This window comes from Paramisgurnus dabryanus, chromosome 12 (assembly GCF_030506205.2).
Source record: "Paramisgurnus dabryanus chromosome 12, PD_genome_1.1, whole genome shotgun sequence".
In the NCBI taxonomy this organism is placed as follows: domain Eukaryota; kingdom Metazoa; phylum Chordata; class Actinopteri; order Cypriniformes; family Cobitidae; genus Paramisgurnus; species Paramisgurnus dabryanus.
This window is the reverse complement of record NC_133348.1, coordinates 34,129,800-34,149,192: the sequence shown is the minus strand read 5'-3', so window position 1 is coordinate 34,149,192 and position 19,393 is coordinate 34,129,800. Positions and strand designations below refer to the sequence as shown.

At 35.2% G+C, this 19,393-nt stretch overlaps 3 long non-coding RNA genes across 3 annotated transcripts; 1 reads left to right on the top strand and 2 right to left on the bottom strand.

Moving 5' to 3' along the window:
* Nucleotides 1-623: 623 nt before the first annotated feature.
* LOC135750079 (uncharacterized) lies at nucleotides 624-4,518 on the bottom strand. The gene is made up of 5 exons (XR_010532584.2): nucleotides 4,098-4,518; nucleotides 1,481-1,574; nucleotides 1,250-1,382; nucleotides 1,067-1,167; nucleotides 624-956 (listed from the first exon to the last, which is right to left on the bottom strand). It is a non-coding gene; the product is annotated as an uncharacterized lncRNA (long non-coding RNA).
* Nucleotides 4,519-6,050: 1,532 nt separating this feature from the next.
* On the top strand, nucleotides 6,051-7,476 carry LOC135750166 (uncharacterized). The gene is made up of 5 exons (XR_010532611.1): nucleotides 6,051-6,094; nucleotides 6,406-6,613; nucleotides 6,762-6,812; nucleotides 7,160-7,228; nucleotides 7,343-7,476. It is a non-coding gene; the product is annotated as an uncharacterized lncRNA (long non-coding RNA).
* Nucleotides 7,477-10,620: 3,144 nt separating this feature from the next.
* LOC135750076 (uncharacterized) lies at nucleotides 10,621-14,931 on the bottom strand. Its single transcript, XR_010532580.2, has 4 exons — nucleotides 14,454-14,931; nucleotides 12,653-12,727; nucleotides 11,151-11,207; nucleotides 10,621-11,029 (listed from the first exon to the last, which is right to left on the bottom strand). It is a non-coding gene; the product is annotated as an uncharacterized lncRNA (long non-coding RNA).
* Between the last annotated feature and the right edge of the window lie 4,462 nt (nucleotides 14,932-19,393).

The window sequence follows — 19,393 nt, the reverse complement described above, 5'->3', positions numbered from 1 at the left end:
TAACATTATTTTACTATAGTAAACTTTATTATAAAAGACTGCTTACATACTATATCACTGTGCAAACTATATGGAAACACCAAATGTAGCACATATAAAGTATTCGTTGAAATTATTATAAAACGATTTCACTTGGTAATTTCTACATTATTTTACTATAGTAAACTTTATTATAAAAGACTGCTTACATACTATTTTACTGTGCAAACTACATGGAAACACCAAATGTAGCACAAAGAAAGTATTAATTGAAACGAATGTTAGTTCTACATTATTTTACTATGGTAAAGTTTATTATGAAAGACTGCTCTTTTTACTTATTAGGTTTTAAGGAGAATGCAACAGGTTCCAGGGCCTCTTACCTGCGTGATTCATCATCCAGGTTTTGCACAAATTGTCTAAATCCCTACACACAGAACACTTATTGTACCGACTATAAGCCTTTGAGGTGAAGGACTAGAGTAAGTTTTATTACATTTTTAAACCAATAACACTTTAGTATATATTACAAAATATGTAACTTTAAAGAAAATATAGTAGTCAGTCAAAAGTTTTTTTATTTATTACAAATATATATTTAAATGTTAAACAATATACAAATAAACATACTTTAGTAACCATATTGTGCTCTTCTTTCAAAAATTGTTCAATTCATTTCTTACAGCTATCTATTCAGATAAATGGCATATCAAAGCTTTGTCAGCTGGTGCTATTTAAGATGACACTATAAGGTTATCATCCTGTCGTGTGTTGTTCTCCAGATATGCTTGGAGCTTCCTGATCAGATCGGTCACAATTTTGGCTTTCGACGACCCCTGCACTGAAGATGGCATGCAATCACGTCCTCCTTTGAAGGTCTCTCAAACTGTGATGCCAGGTCCATTGGAATCGGGGTTTCCTTCAGCTTATCTTCAAATACCTCATCAAACACAAGCCTGATCACATCATCCACATAACTGTACAAATATTGCAGTCAATAAATCTTTTGTTTTGATCATTTATTTCCCTGCTTCATACATTAAGTTTTTAATTATGAATGTATTTGAAATAAAACATTACTGCTTACGGTATGTCACTTGTGTGTTTTGTGAACATAGCCTTGTACTTTCCCTCTCCTGCTTTTGTTACGGCTTGGTGACATTGTAATGGATGGCTGCAAGGTACAACCTGTAAAAATATAAGCAAGCATAAATTTATTGTAAAAGTAAATACTACTTTATTTAACACAGTTACTAAAATACTTAAATACCTGCATAGCATTCCAATAAATGAGAAAATCTAATTTTTTTGCTGCAAATCTGAAATCTCAGGCTACGGACGGCAAAGGCATCCACTGATGATGGTGATTGAAACATTGTGAAACGATGCTACTGCCTGGGTTCCTATGATTATGCAGAGAAAAAAAACTTTGTCATCATCAGTTATACATTTAAGACTGGTAGTGGTTTCACTAGCTAAATACATCATGTGTGTTACATACCTTTGCTCCTCATATGCCAGTCAGACTCCTTGTACTGTGTGTAATGATGTTGCATGTTTGCATACAGTGTAGAAGGATGTGTCCAGCTGCGAATCTAGGATATAGACAAATAAAACAAACATGTATTCAGTCAAAAAGACATATTATAACAATAGAGTAGGGGAGAGTGGGGTAAAGTGAGACATCGGGTAAAGTGAGACACCCCCTGTATCTAGGCAACTGAACACATTTGTGGTCCTATGACCATTATGTTTTTAAGCCCCTCAAATTTCCCCTTGGCCATGAAGGACAGGACCTCATGCTGCTGTGGTTGACATGTTTTTTTCACAAAAATATATTTTTTGCTTGTAAAAGTAAATTTTCTTGCTGTCAACTTAATCAACTGTTGTGCCAAAGCAAATTGATTCAGGTAGAAAAACTTATATCACACATGTTTATGAACTACCAACATATAAAACCTTGTGTTGATGCTAGCTGAAGATTAGCCTGAATTTCCAAGAGAGAGAGTTTTTTTCCAAAATGTGGTGGTGGGGTAAAGTGAGACAAATGATGTGGGGTAAAGTGAGACATGAGGCACAAGTTCAGTTTAGTCTAAAACATATTTTAATGTAATATTACATTACATATGTTTTATTTTTAATGTTATAAACATTGCAGAAAAACCATTATGCCTAGTCAATACACCAGGAAGACAGCCTGGGGAAAAACACCCCTTGAGGAGATGGAGAGTGCAGCTGCTTAGGTCAAGGAAGGAAAGAATTCTCTAATGCTACGTACACACCAAACGCGAGGCATCATGGTACTGTGGGTTCACACCAGACACAAGTTCAACAATTTGCGCAAGTAGATTACATACAAAGTCAATGCAAAGACGCAATCAGACACGTCCTCGCATGTGGCGATGCGAATGACGTGATATGGGTGGCGCGTTTTCCACGAAAACACGCGCTATTCGCCGCAAACATGTCTTCGCCCAATTTGAAAATATTCAACTTGAGCGAAAAATTCCATTACACAATGTTAAATCCTGCGAGTAATCTAGATCAAGTAACGCACTGCCCCGCATTTGGTGTGTACGTAGCATTATTCACTCTAGATTACTCACGGGATTTAACATTGTGTCATGCAAATTTTTCGTTCGAGATAAATATTTTCAACTTGGGCGAAGACATGTTTGAGGTGAATAGTGCGTGTTTTCGCGGCAAATGCTCCGCTCATATGGCGTCATTCGCATCGCCCCAGGCGAGGATGCGTCTGATCGTGTCTTTGCATTAACTTTGAATGTAATCTACTTGCACAAATCGTTGAACTCACGTCTGGTGTGAACCCACAGTAAGAGCAGCTGCAAGGGATAGAAATATTGATAGATGGTTCTGATTGTCTTTTGCGCTGACCCGCAGACACTAGCTGGCTCTAAGGGTCCTTTGTTCTGACCCCCAGACTGCGTTTTAATCTAACTGGTTCTATATGTCATTTGAATGTTAATTAAAAAAATTTGAATTGTCGGAGCCAATGGTCTACAGTGGGCAGCGCTCCGACATGTGGTGCTTTCACACTTTCTGGGAGTTCGATTCCCGGCTCGTGGTCATTTGCCGATCCAATACCCTTCTCTCCTCCCTGTACTTTCCTGTCCTCTCCAAAACTCACTGTTAAATAAAGGCAAAAACTGGCCAAAAAATATAACTTTTGAATTATGTTATGTTGTATTTGATTTTGGTTCAGAGTTACTGTACTTTCAAGTGTTTAGAAAAATTATGTTCTTAATTGACCAATCCCCTTGATTCTCTTACTAGTCCAACATTAGTTCTGGAATGTGTGGTTGTCAAGCTAGCCGTCAGGATTTTATCTGTTACAATATGTGCTGTTATGGTAGTTTCAGAGTGTAAAAAGTAAGTGGATCAGTTTACCCCGAGCTGGTTCACTTTACCCCCTTGATTTTTCTGGTCTGTTTCTGGTCTGTCTCAGTCAAAGTGAGACACAAGACCACTTTTTTTAAAACAATCATATTTTCACTGCTCTTCGTCCTGAATACATTCTGGTAATTTCCATAGCTAGGAAACATCCTGAATTAATGGGAAATGTGTAAATTTGACTGATATATCATTTTAGCTCGCTTAGAGGGGAGCAAATGTAAAAAATGTCTCACTTTACCCCACTCTCCCCTACCATGACTATAAATCGTTAGACTATTCATTAAAACGTTAATGTATTACATATTACATGGCCCAACATTAGCAACACACATTATGTGTTTACTTCGTTTCAAAATCTAAGAAAGCTTCAAGTAAATACAACCGTAAAATACATATAACTTTAAACAAATCATCTGTACTTAGAGTTTCTTGAGTTTGATCATGAGAACAAATTTTACCGGTAACAGTTTAGCTGGTAACTTAGCAAGTTTGTAAACATGTCTAAACCAACATCGATAAAAAAAACGATAGTCTGCATAATTCAACATACACGTGTGTAAATATGGTACGTTGTTTATGAAATACAGTATTACAACACAAAACAGTTCGCTTGCAAGCTTAGCTCTACACGCACATTATGTCAATCTCCGGTTACCGGTTACGTAATGTACAGTAAAAGGCAAATAATAAACGTGAATACTTACAGCCTGTGATCCAGAAGTGCACAGTAATCCAACTTTCAGGAGGAGACGTCCAGCTTCGGTTCATGAGAAGCAGTTATTGTGAAAACTCTGTGAACAACTTCTGACTGGATTTTTCCGGAACCGTATTAAACATGATGTCCTCTGTGGAAGTCCATAAAGTGCTATTTTGCCCTCGCATCTAAAGAGACAGCGTCTACTCGAGAGATTTAATCGCTTAAACGATGAAACAAGAGTTTGCAAACAGAGTCAAAGCAGGGACTCCCAACCTCCGCCATTTTAGCTCTCTTCTGACTCGGCGCTCCCCACCCTCGTCTTTGAGGGCATACCCAAGCAAAGCAGAGAGGGCTGAACTATGATAATATTGGTCTTATCTACGTCACTAATCCCAGGAAGTAAACTGTTGCCTACAATCCGAGTGTTTTTTGTAGTCCTCGAACGTTAGAGACGTTAACTTGCGTCATTGTTTTCTTTGAAGTATGTACTTTTTGAATATCGTTAGCATGTACGAATACACACTTACACACAAAATGATGTTTAAAAACGTGTATCCCATAATAGGTGCTCTTTAACATCATACTTTAAATATATATATTGCACTTAAAGTACAATAAATTGTTCCTGTGTATAAATTTTTATACTTGACATATACCTTTTAATTGTACTTTCAATTTGAAGCTAAATCTTTCGTATGCTATCAGTGAGCTAATCAAACAAAAATAAAAAATAAAAAAATCATATATATATAATGGGACACTACAGTGGGACACTGTAGAAATTGTGAGTAAAAAAAGGAATGGAATAATTTGCAAATCTCATAAATTTATATTTTATTCACAATAGAATATAGAATATCTCTGCCCATCTTGACTTCTGAGAGGCACTGCCACACTTTTTAAACCCAATCATGTTGCCAATTAAGTTGCAAATTGGTCCTTTAGTTGTTCCTTATGTACATTTAACTTTTATACTCTTATTCCCAGATAGCAGACGGAGTCTGCCCGAATGTGGCCTCATGATGGCACTGCTGGCGTGCTGCCGGCAACGGCATGCAACATGTCAGCCAAGTATGGGCCAGGTGTGGCAATGATGGCACTGGATCAATGATGGCAGATAACATTTGGGCCAGTTGTGGGTGGGAGGTATGTGGCCCAGATCAGTGTAGTGATTCTGGCCCAGATCAGTCTAGTGATTGTAAGCCACATTTGAAATACTGTGATTAACAATAAATAATTGAGGGATTTTCAGGCTATCTTAATGTTAATTTAACCTTTATTAAATAAAATGTTAGTTTTGTATTAAAAGAAGCTAATATATTTGGACATGTTTGTCTACATTTTAATCACATAAACATACCTTCAGATCATGGGTCAACATTATTTTGTTCAAATGACCCTGAACTTCCAGAATATTTTTTTCTGAATTAAAAATTTTTGATAACGTTGCTTTGAGAAGCACGCCATGGATCGATTCGATTTAAACTTGATTTTGCGCGATTTTCATTGTAGCAGGAGTTTATTCCTGCTGAAGATTTCTGACTTCAATGACTGAGTAAAACTATCATTGTGTACAATCAGATGTTAGAAATACACGATATGTTTCACTGTGCTTTTGCCTGCCGAAGTGTTAAAAAAGATCAAATCATTGTGCCAGTTAACCTTCGCGTTACGTTAAGGATGCGCAGTTTATTTATGCAGTGCAACAAGAACCTACACGCGGATGACATCAAAGTACTGCGAGAGCGACTCGAATGATCATGGGCAGGATTCTGATTTCAAATCGCTCTCGCAGTATTTTAACGTCATCTGTTTGTCAGTTCCTCCAACGCAGCATTACGTCAAACACCTTGTCAAAAATGATTGAGATGGCCAATCAAATTAAACGCAAGCCGAGCGGCGGCCAATCAAATTAACCAATAGGCGGGTTTACCGCCAGGAGAAGCAGTTACACCGTGTCATAACGGACACGGATTTCAAAGGCAGCAGGATGAAAGATAACCAGTAAGTACCTGAACTTAAATATTTAAACTTTTTCAATCATAAAAATGTTTTTGTTTAAATGTCTGATAAACGTATAAAGGGATGCAAACGTTTACGTGATTCATGTGTAATGTAATGCGTTATATTGTCTGTGTGACATAAATTGATATTAAATTAGCTGTTTTCTATAAGGTTAAGAATTACTGTGATCATATTATAATGAAGTAATCGAACTTGGTTATCTGGTCTTCCTGATGTTAGAACATTTATTTAAAAATATATATATTTAAAATGTATTTCTGTAATGTTTAATTTTTTTTTTTTTGTGAAAGTCTATCAGGTCTGAGTTCATTAAGACATGAAGACTCTGGAGTGGGACAAGAGAAGGATGATGGGGTGTATATTCCAATAGACACATTAAGGTAAATTAAATGTTGAGGCTCATGTTTGCATCTTTGTGTTTATATATCAAAAGATTGCTCTGTGATTTCAGTGAAAGCTGATAAATACAGAGGGCTGGACAGTGGTTTCATTGATTAAGTGAGTAAGAACTGACCATAGCCTAACATTAATTTAGTTACCCGAATTGCATTGTTGAATACAAAGGAAAATGGTAAAAATACAAATATTTTGAATATGGAATACTGTCTAATTATTTTCTGTTAATCATCTGCTGTGTTTGCTTCAGGTAAAGAGGTGGGACAAGGATGCTGACAGGACAGAAGGAGGTGACATTCAGGTTAGTGACAGTACATCAGGGACACCATTTAATTTAATGTTAATTTAATTGCTTCCAAAATCAATATTGACAAATATTTAGAATTATATCTGCAAAGCTGAATTTCTCATAGGTGGATAAAGTATGACAGCAATTGTGAAGACCTTAGACGTCATGCAGTATATGGTTCTTCTCTCTTTCATTTATATTGATTTGACTTAATTTTCTTGGTAAATAATAATGGTGATATTCCCAATATAATATTTTTTAATTAGTACATGCTTAGAACATATCTCATTTGCTCATTTGCTTTGTATCTAAATGAAAAGTACGTCTTTAAGGTCTAAGCTATGTTTCATTTTATTTAGACATTCAGCGCAGACATTTTCATCCAAAGCAACTTGAGGAAGAAAACAAGAAGCAGTTCATCCTAAAAGGTTCATCTTCTAATTCTCTATCTAAATGTTTGTTTTAAAGTATATCATTATGTTTTTAATTACTATTGCTTCATAACAATTATTGATTTGCATCTGTTTTCTTTTATATAACAGTGGGCTGCTGTATGGAAAGAGGAGCTGAGAAGAAAAGAGACGCTGGAAAGCAGTACTTCTTGTTGAGGACAATCCTGAATAGGAACACTTTCTCATATACACATAGATTATAATTTAGTGTTTGATATTTTTTTCATTTTTATTAATTGTATTGTTTTAATTTTTCATTTTATTTGAAATTACCTAAGTTAGATTCATGCTAATACTTTAACTGGAACTTGTATCTTTGCGTGAAGCTGGATGTAGAGTTGGTTTCACTTTCCATACACATGAAGTTTCTAAATAACTTAACTAACTTTTAAGTTCAGTTTGGTTTAAACTTGTATTTACCCATGGTTATTCATTTAAATTTCAATTCATCCTAATATATTAATTTCAATGAAAACTTCTGTATTTGTGTATAGCTGGTTATTTGGGCAAACTACATTTCACACCAATGTAACTGTCACAAAGTTTTTTTACTATCAGTTTGTTCTAAACTTTTGTTTGTTTACTAAGGATGAAATTGCTTTGTAATTTAAGTTGTTGGTGTTAGATTCATGCCAATAGTGTATTTGAACAAACTAGTATTTTTGTTTATTGCTGGCAGTTTATTCTAGAAGAGTTTTAACACGTACAATGTTGTAGTGTTATTGACTTGTGTGTTATTTATTAATAAAAGGCAAACAATTTGAAAGTAATTTTTGTGTGATTTATTTATTAATATAATTTGGGCAAGATTAGGCTGAGTGATGGCTCAGTTTTGGAAGTTCTGGTTAAATGCTGGTTTTAATATGGTTGACCTATGGCTGAGAACTGGTACCGATGTTAGAACCTGTTCTGGCCCAGGTTTGGGCCGATTATGGGCTATTATCTGGCAGAGACATGGGCAAGTTATGGCCCATGTGTGGCCCTTGTCTGTAATTCAGAACTGGGCCACTGTAGGGCCGTCATTCTTCGTTGTATGTGGGCCGAGGAAAAACTGGTTGTGTGGGCCAGAGCTGGGCCGGAACAAAATTGCTATCTGGGTTGCTACCTGTCCCAACTTTTTTGGAATGTGTAGCTCTCATAAAATCCAAATTGAGCCAATATTTGGCATGACATTTCAAAATGTCTCACTTTCAACATTTGATATGTTATCTATATTCTATTGTGAATAAAATATACGTTTATGAGATTTGTAAATTATTCCATTCCTTTTTTACTCACAATTTCTACAGTGTCCCAACTTTTTCTGATTTGAGGTTGTATATATATCTATATATATATGGCTGAACCCCCTGAATATTAACTTTCGTTCTGGACTCCATTTCCCATAATCCCGCATGCCTGGACTGATTAGTCTGCCACCTGAAACTCATTGGACAGCCTTTATAAACTCAGTCAGTGCAAAGTCTTGATTTGAACCAGTCATTGCTGAGTGGTTTGCCTGCCTGCATATCTATCTAGTGGTGGGCAGAGCGAGGCTTCGTGAAACACTGAAACAGTTGAATCAATTGTGACGTATGTTTCGAGGCTTCGAAACATCAATCCGAAACCGCCTCCACAGTGACACCTAGCGGTCGTTTGCATGTCTTTACATGAAGCAGCCTTGACAAGATTTCAGACGAGCGCTGACAAATTGTATCCCACATGTTGTTTGATTGACACACAAGTGATAGAATGGGAGAGTGGATAGTGCTCTCGACTCTCATTCGTAGATCTTAGGATCGAACCTGGGAAATGTATGTGCTACGTCATCATAATAAAATAGTTTTGTTGTTGTTTTAACATCTGTTTGACAACTACATGAGCTTTTAGGCTCACAATTGTCGATAACTATAGGCTATTCGGGTCTATTTAATGAAAAAAAATAGAATAGAGATATACCAAATAAATAATAAGAGATTCATAAAATATATCAAGCCATAATGTGCCACATTGTTTACATATAAAGATCTTTATTCAAATATATAAATTGTTCTGTGTTGATAAACTCAACCAGCTACTTTTTTACATATAATTTCTCCAGCCTTTGAAAACATTCTCACACAAGGGACACTTGCTGGCATGCATTTTTTGTAAGTAGCCTAAGTGTTACATACCAATGAGGAAAATTTACTTCTTTTCAGTAATTTATAGTATTTGATCTTGCCAAAAACACATCTATGAGGTATTGTCAGTTTTGTTTCCTACCCTGTCAGTTTAAGATTCGAAGCAGATTCGACAGGTACGCCACCTTTCGAAATACTTGTGAAATGCACCGCTTGGTGTTTCGAATCACTTCATTCCGTGACATGGGTGTTTCGAATCACATTTCGGAGCAGTGTTTCGAAACATTTACGCTTCGGGATCTCGACACAGTGTCGAAACGTCAGTTTCGCGGGAGCCATCCCTATATCTATCTGTATTTATTGATCTTTATCTGTTTTACGCGGTTTATGAGTATGTTGCCTGTCCTGACAATTTTGCCTGTTTCATGACTACGAGATTTGCCTGCCCTACATTGCTGTGTTTGCTGTTGTTTGACCTTGCCTGTTGGAATATGAGTGTGTTTAATAAAAACCTGCAGATGGATCCTCAGTGTCAAAGTGCTTTCCCAGGTGAAAAAGAAATATATTTAAATAGTATTTTTTGGGACATACTTAATATATTTAAAAGCTACTATACTAAATGCATATTAAATGTATTATATTGAACCCACTTCAAATATATTAAATGCATTTCATGATATATTTAAAGTCAATTTTAATCTATTTGCATTTCATTTAATATATTGAAATTGTGTTAAATTGGAACAACTTCAAATATATTTAGTGCAATTTAAGTGTACTTCTTTAAAATTCATTTGAAATGCACTTCTCATACACTTAAAAATACAGTTAGAATACATTTAAAGCTTAATTTCAGCATATTAGAAATATACTAGCATTACATTAATAGAAATGTATTAGCATTACACTACTATTTTATTATAAAGCTGTTTTTAATATTTAAAATGTTATATTAAAATCATTAAATTTTAAGACACATACACAGATTTTGAATACAGAACAATGTAATATACTTCATATTGTGTTGTGTACATTACAAAAATACCTAAAGTAAATTAATCAAGCACAGAGACATACATAATCTCTTGACCAAAGAGAAACATATAAAACAAATATCAGAGAAATGCAATTACAGAGCTACTTCTATCAAATTGTAAACATTAACATTAAATGTATTAATGAAAAGTACACTATGAATATGCAATCACTAAATATTCATAAGCAATGATTATATAATAATCATAATGTAATTCTCTGCATAAAAAGTTAATGAAAAAAAATGTTTTTAAGTGCAATTTAAAGACGGAGTGCACAATGTTTGAAAAACGCTTTGGAAAAGGAAATTGGGCCGACTACCAAAACACACTTGTAGCCAACCAGCAGTAAGGGGCGTGTCTACTAACTGACATCCTTGCCGGGGTTGCGTATGTGTGTGGTGGCTCTATCAAAAGAAGGTCCAGATTCTATTGGGGTAGAGGCATGTTTGTTTAGGTAATTTCAAATGTTAACATTGGCTTTCAAAAATAGTGCACTCTGCCTTTAACCAACTTAAGATAAACCTATAAAAAGCTGAACTAAAACACAAAACAGTTTAGATGTCACATGTTTAAGTGGAGGGTCACTTCTTCTTGCAATTCAGACACCGTAGTAATTGAAGACTGCTTTATCACACGGTCTGTGAAAAGGAAACAAAATATACCAATTAACCAATAATGAATGAACATTTGGATATCCATGTTTAAAATAAATTGGCATAGATATGCATGTATGGAAGTTTTGTTAACTTCTCAGTTTACCTTTTAAAGCTTGACTGTGTCCTCATCAAGCGTGTCAGTTTTATCTGTCAGAGCACTCTACAAGTGGGAATGAAGATAGGATTAGAACAGGCTCATGAAATAAAGCAACCTGTGTGTATTACAGGATATGTTTTACATTGATAATTGTGTTTTATTTGAACCTAGATCATTTTCCATTGTTTGTCTATTGTGGTCTTGCAAACTTAAGGTTCACCTCTGTTTAAGGAGATTTAAGGAAATCAGAAATGATGCCAAACAGGGCTCCAGACTGCTATCAAATGGTGGCATTTTGCCACCTAAATTTGAGAGTGTGCCACTGAATTTTACATCCGGTCGCACATGTGCGACCAGCAAATTTGACCTTTTTTTGTGATATGACCACTGATCTATATAAATGACTGGATTGCGCATAGAACGCTTGACGTAACTGCGTGAGGTGAAGCCAGCGCAGAGTTCGAGCCGCCATCTTGGTATACCCAACCGGCAGAGAGCGTCATTGACTTCCATTCAAAATCATGATCAAAATTTACCCCCTTTACAGCGTATCAGTTACAAAAGGGTTAATTTTTAGGATATGTGTACGTTAATTATTTGTTAATTCTGGTGTTATTTGCAATGTTTATGTTTTAATCGGGCAGGATAATGGATTTATAAAAAACCGTTAAGGTGAGTGTGTCTGCTGCATTTGCTAATGACACGGGTATAAATAAAGTTTTTTTTTGACATTCAGCTACACTGTGACGGTCAGCGTTATATCTCTAAATAAGTTTAGGTAACTTGTAAGTTAAGATAACATAATTACAAAACTAGCAAATTATTGCATGCACATACTGTACAAAGCATGATTATTTATTTAGATTTCAGAATGAGCACGTTTATTGTCATTAATACTAAATATGCTGCGGTCTGTCTGCTGATCTGATACTGTAATAAAGATGAATGTATAATAACTGTTTAAAATGCAAAATGTACAACTTTCAGTAAATAACTATTTACATGCTTTGGACGTTTGTGTTGTAATAATGTACAGGGTAACTTCAGATATAAAAACGAAGACGAGTAAAGTGATTTTTTATCATTAAAATCTGATAACGTCCATTGATTAAATAGAACGTTTGGGTATACCAACATGGCGGCGCGGTGGCTTCACAAGTGTGACGTCATGCGCAATCCAGTCATTTATATAGATCAGTGGATATGACACTAATCTGAAACAGCACATTGTACTTTCTGAATCTATAATTAAAGTATTTATTAGTAATACAGTCTAAATTAGTAGACATGTGAATATTTGATTAGCATGTTGTTTTACCGTGTGTGCCCCTAAATTTTCTGGTTGCGCCCCTAAAATTTTCAGTTGGGGGCCACTGTGCTCCTAGTAAAAAAAGTTAGTCTGGTGCCCTGCCAAATGGTGCAATGATGACTAGGCCAAGTCCCTTACAGCTTTACAAAAAAAAAAACGTTTTTTACAAGAATAATTCAAAAGGACAGAAATTAGCCACCTGGGATGGATGTGTTGCAAACGTTTTTCTTCACTCCACATTTGCCCCGATTCAAAAATGTCAATAGCAGTTGATCTGAAAAACAACAGGCAGGTAAATGATGATTAATGATTTGTTTTCGTTTTAAGATTTACTTACTCCGAGTACAATATATTCAGGGTTCTAAATTTTCTAAAGTTACCAGCCAATCAGCATTTCCACTAGCCAAATTTTTTCCGGTGAAAAAAAATTATGAATGCATTTGATAATTTTATTAACATTGTTAGTATGAAAAACACACATAAAGTGAGGCTTCTCCAAGCAAGGCTCTCTTCAAAACGACCTGTCTTGGCAGTTTTAATTAACGTTAGACTCTCTGATGACTTTGGGCACTCTCATGGTCCTTTAGCCCTACTGCCTCAACTTTAAAATTATTTGTTCCCACCACAAATTGTTCGTTTCGGTTTTTCTTTCACGTACATGCATATTTTCAACATTATACAATGATAGCAATGATTAATAACTTATTTTTACAAGAATATTTGTACAATATTTTAAAAAAAACAGTCATTTTATGACTGCTATACTAAAAAAATCTCAGTCATAGTTACTGCTAACTGTTTATGTATGTCCTAGTTAAACATTAGTAAACTAAATATTAATTTCACACATGTGTTGATTTTCTCAGCAACAATGCAATTCTATAGACTTGACAAGAGGTTCTCCTGAAATGTTTTCCTCTAATGTTTGAGACCTGACAGGGAGTGAGGATGTAGTTTTCTCTTACGTTACCTCCCTTAGTCTCATCATCTTTCCTTTCTGCTTCCCTTTCCCTGCTTTGCAAAAAACATTTCTGACGTCCACAGAAGCCAATAGTAATCGAGTCAAAATAAGTTTAACATTATAATTTAGAAACTTACTTTAATTAGTTTCGTCATGTTTATATAAGCTAACATAATCGCGTGACGTTGAATGCGGTTGTGCGTGGATAAACGCAATGACGCGCGGACATGGCTTTGTGCGTGTATGCATCAGTGCGCCTGCTGCATCGCTTATTCGCTTTTACAAGCGCATATAGATCCGTTTTTGCCGCTTTTATCTTTGTAAAGGAATGCACTAGTTAACTGCTAAAATCTTAACTTGAGATTTACACCGGGGCACAACAGATTTAGACTATGGCATGTGCCGCCTTCCTTGTGTGTTCTTGTGGATGCGCTCCGTTCGTTTCCATGGTTTCTCGCGCTGGTTTCACTGCAAACTGCACGCAGCCAGTGGTGTATGAAACATCATCACGTAGCATTACGGTACAGTGTTCATGGGAAATGTAGGAAGTACTGCCAGAGGAATAAATGTCCGAGAACAGAGCATTATGTATCATGCATGCAATGCCTCATGCATCACCGGCCAAACTGGCTAGTAAGTTTTTATGAACACCCGCCAAAATTAATTTTAACCCGCATTTGGCGGGTTGGCGGGTGTTAATTTAGAACCCTGAATATATTAAGACAATATAATATAATCAAACCCAGCCTCGGCAGTTTTACAATCTCTCATAAAAGTATCCCTTCTTACAATGTCATTTTTGTGTCCATATGTAATTAGAAATACATTTAAAAATAAACAAAAAGACAATAAGGTTGTCAAGATTGAACTGATATAAACATTAGCCATTGAACATTACTGGAGTTATAATAACCATATGGTCATATCATGGTATTTTCAGGTAAGACAGCTCAAACATTCATTTTAAACTAACGTTAGCGTTGCAAGAGAAACATTAGAAAAACTTAAACGTGAAATCAAATAGCAACAACAAACTTACCACCAAGAATAAGTCTTTCTATGCGCTATATCTTCATTTGTTCCTGTCTACTTGGGATCTGGTTGGTCATATTTATATCGCTGTGCTAAAAAAAATGAAAGGTTTTAATGATTTCTGAAATGCTTAAGAGAAATGCCTAACGTTAGTCAGAAAATAAAGATGTTCCAATTACCACACGCAACACAGACATAACGTTACATAAAGAAGCTGGGTTAAATGTAATGTAATGTTTTACTTATTTAATAGTTAACTAAATAAAGAAATGTGAAAATCTGTCATCACTTACCCTCGTGTTGTCTCGTTCATCTCCAAACAAAAAGCGAAATACTTTTTCCCTCAACGTCAGATCCACTAAAACTGCTCATATTTTAAATCGAGTTGTTTTATCTTAGTCCTCTGGTGAAATAGGATCGCCGATTAATTAAATAAATACGTTTAATGCAGAGTCGCCATCTAATTTAACAGTTTATACGTTTAATGCAAGCAACCGCATGCACCTCGTGAACAACTGTACTACTGAACTGAACAAGTTTCAAATAGCACCGTGACGTGTTACTATGACAACAACCAATCAGGTTTAGTCACGTGTGTCACGTGTGTTGTTTGAAATTAAACAAGTAAGATTTTGAAATTAAACAAGTAAGATTTTAAGCAAATCTTTGAACAAATAGCTCATTGTGCAATCGGAATGATATAATGTTGAAAGGCTTGAGGAAAGTTCAATGTTAGCTTATTACAATTAATGAATCATGTTTTGAAAAAAGTATGTTTTATCCGAATATACTAAAACTTCACTAGAAGTACATTTGTGTTTAGCATATTTCTTAAAAGTGTAATTATGCATATATTTATTACCAGCATACTTTTAGTACACTTAATATAAATACATTAAAAATATTCTTAAGTTTAGCATATTTCTTAAAAATGTAATAAAGCATATTACCAATGTACTTCTAGTACACTTAATACAAATACATTAAAAATATTCTTAAGTTTAGCATATTTCTTTAAAATGTAATTAAGTATATATTTATTACCAATGTACTTCTAGTACACTTAATATAAATACATTAAAAATATTCTTAAGTTTAGCATATTTCTTAAAAATGTAATTAAGTATATATTTATTACCAATGTACTTCTAGTACACTTAATATAAATACATTAAAAATATTCTTAAGTTTAGCATATTTCTTAAAAATGTAATTAAGTATATATTTATTACCAATGTACTTCTAGTACACTTAATATAAATACATTTAAAATATTCTTAAGTTTAGCATATTTCTTAAAAATGTACTTAAGTATATATTTATTACAAGTGTACTTCTAGTATACTTTTAAAAAAATATGTTTAAATGCAATTTAACGTATTTTTAATACACTTCAAATAAGTATGTTGGAAATACAAATGTATTATAAACATACTATTTGTATTTTAAGTATATTTTTAATACATTAAATACTACGTCTTTTTGACCTGGGTTGTTACACAAGCAGTATACAATAAGTAACATACTAGTTTACTAAGAGTACACTAACAGAACACTTGCATGTACACTTGAAGTATAAAACTACTAGTTAACTAAAAGTATATTAAAAGAACACTTGGAAGTATACCTGCAGCACACAATAAGTAACCTACTAGTTAACTAAGAGTACACTAACAGAACACTTGCATGTACACTTTCAGTATATGACTAGTAAACTACTAGTTAACTAAAAGTATATTAAAAGAACACTTGGAAGTATACCTGCAGCACACAATAAGTAACTTCTAGTTTACTAAGAGTACACTAACAGAATATTTGCATGTACACTTGAAGTATAAGTCTAGAAAACTACTAGTATACTCATGAGTTCACTTGCATTACAAATGAAGAACTAATTGTGCACTAGTTGTACACTTAAAGTTGACTACTCTTACACTTATAGTACACTTAGAAGTATACTTTTATATACTAAAAGTGGGCCAATTTAGTCCCAAGCGGTATTCAAGCAGTACACTTACAAGTATACTACTAGAACATAAATGTTAGTACACTTACTACATAAAGTATACTTAAAACTATACTCCAACATTACCTAAGTATACTTAATAAAATTAACTTGAAGTGTACTTCTTTTTCGTAAGGGGCACCAGGTGGTTATCAACATCAATGCATTTTTGAACGTTTATAGTACTATTACATCTGTTAACCCAGAAACAATGTTGGGGAAAGACTATATCACAACTGTTCAGATCCAATTTTTGTGTCCTGTAGTGCTTCATGGTTTTCCGGAGTAGCTGCATTGGTTTCTATAGCGATGACATTGTGTGGAGGTATTTGACATGGGTGTGCTCGAGTTCAGTCCACCATGCTACCGTTAGATGTGTTGTTTTTGCAATTGTATAGTGATCATATATAATTATTTCTCAGTCTCTTTATTAGAATACAACTAGAAAATACAGTAAATGTGTATATAGCATTAAAAACCAACATGATCTCACAAAGTTCCGTGGGATAGTCACGGAATTTTGTGCTCATTTTTCCGTGGCATTCTCACGGATCTCCGCATTTTTCCGTGGCCCTGCTACGGACTGTCTTTTTCCGTGGCATTCTCACGGATTGGTTACTCAACTGCTTTTTCTTATTTTCAAACCATTTTCGCTTCGGTTTAGGGTTAGATTTGGTGTTTGCATTAGTATGTCACTTTAACACTTGGTTTATACTATTTTTTCTGATTTATTTTTTTATATTTTCTAAACTTTAAACCATTGTCGCCTGGCGTTGGGGTTAGAGTTGGGTTTGGGTAGGGATGTCATTTCATGTAAATCTAACCCTAAACCGAAGCGAAAATGGTAAGAAAATAGGAAAAAGCAGTTGAGTAACCAATCCGTGAGAATGCCACGGAAAAAGACAGTCCGTAGCAGGGCCACGGAAAAATGCGGAGATCCGTGAGAATGCCACGGAAAAATGAGCACAAAATTCCGTGACTATGCCTCGGAAATTCGTGAGATCAGGTTGTTAAAAAAAGTACAAAAGTATAAGCTGAAGTGTCAAGTATTTAGAGGTAAACTCCCCTTCCACTTGAGCAATTGCAGGCAGCTGCAGGATCTCTTGAACCTAAATTCTAATTCTAATCGAATGACTTCTGGACTTTAGTCTCCTCAAAAAAGCTGAAGATGTGTTTCGTGCCAAGAGAGGTCACACTAAATACTGACTGATGCCTGAAAAGACATTTAGTTCTGAAAAAATTTTTGTTTTTAATTTTGTGTGCATATTTCCTGTATTTGTGTTTTTATCTTAATAAAAAACAAAAAAATAAATATGGATGGACATTAAAACTTTGCTAAAACAACAAAGCTGGTGGTGGTGGTGGTGGCCTAAGACATTTGCACAGTACTGTATGTTAAAATACATAAAGATTTTGTTAAATTAAGGCAGCAGAAACATTTTAGTTTGGGACTAAGATAAATCCTGTCCGTCAAACTGCCCCTTAATGTTGTCTTACAATATGACAATGTGTAGCCACGGCCGGGTCAGGAAAATGAAGTGTTGAGTTGAAGGTGTAATTTCCTAGTCTAATTCGAGCAAAACAAAATAATAATAATAATAATTAGTTACATTTATATAGCGCTTTTCCAGTGCTCAAAGCACTTTACATATGAATGGGGGAATCTCCTCAACCACCACCAATGTGCAGCATCCACCTGGATGATGCGACGGCAGCCATATTGCGCCAGAACGCCCACCACACACCAGCTTATTAGTGGAGAGGAGATAGAGTGATATAGCCAATTAGTATGAGGGATGATTAGTAGGCCAATGGGCAAGTTTGGCCAGGATGCCGGGGCACACCCCTACTCTTTTTCAAAGGACATCCTGGGATTTTTAATGACCACAGAGAGTCAGGACCTCGGTTTAACGTCTCTTCCGAAGGACGAAAAACATTTCTGAATCTTAAATAATAATTTAAACTACTTGTTGCTGATCATTCTCTAAGGTCTGGTTTCAAAGACAAGGCTATTAGCTTAACCCAGGACTAGAGCTTAGTTAAATTAATTTATACAACAGTTCTTTCTGGTTCTCGAATCTGATTGGCTAAGAGGCGTGCAATATTCTACTGATAACGGCACAGTAACCGCTTCACCTTTCGTATCATTCCGCCACCTAGTGAATGGAGGTCTTAAACAGGCTCATCTCTGAATGGAGAAACTGCACACAAACGCACTGTTTTGAATCACTCTCCGTGTGTCTCATTAATTCACTAGCTCGTAAATCAGTCTGTGAATCCCAAGTTATTATTATTTAGCCAAAGATCGGCGCTCATGGATGTTACGTTAAACTTAATGGGAGTTATGTCTTGTCACATCGTGTGGACGATTAACACTTGGAAAGAGGAATGGAAACTATTTTTTTCTGGAGCAATATCTCTTCTCAGAATGCAAAAACACAGTGGAACTGCAGGTTAGCACTGCAGCTTTTAAATGTGGACATTGATCATTTACTTTATCGTGACGTGACTATTAAAACATGTTATGAGATATCGCCACTAATATATATTTAAAAGCAGCATGCAAAAACATCTCTCTGACACTTATAAAAAACGTTTTATATAGTACTAACAAGAACAAAGTTTAATAATAACCGAGTGCTCGTATCGCGTTGAGTAAATGGGAAAGCAATAGTAACGTTATACAAGTATAGTTTTATTAACTTTTACCTCGCGCCAAAACAATAACAACACAAAAGACACTAAATATGAATAAAAAAACAAGTAATAGTTTGATCATGACACCAAATACTGCTGATTTGATCTCATTTTGCCGATCAAAAACAAACAAGGCCAACATGAGAGCCAGGGAATCCCTGTCAGAGATGTAGCCCAGAGAGGGCGGTGGTCAGCGGGGCGAGTGAACACTGACGTCCGCTCATGCTTTGGTTCTCATTCGTACC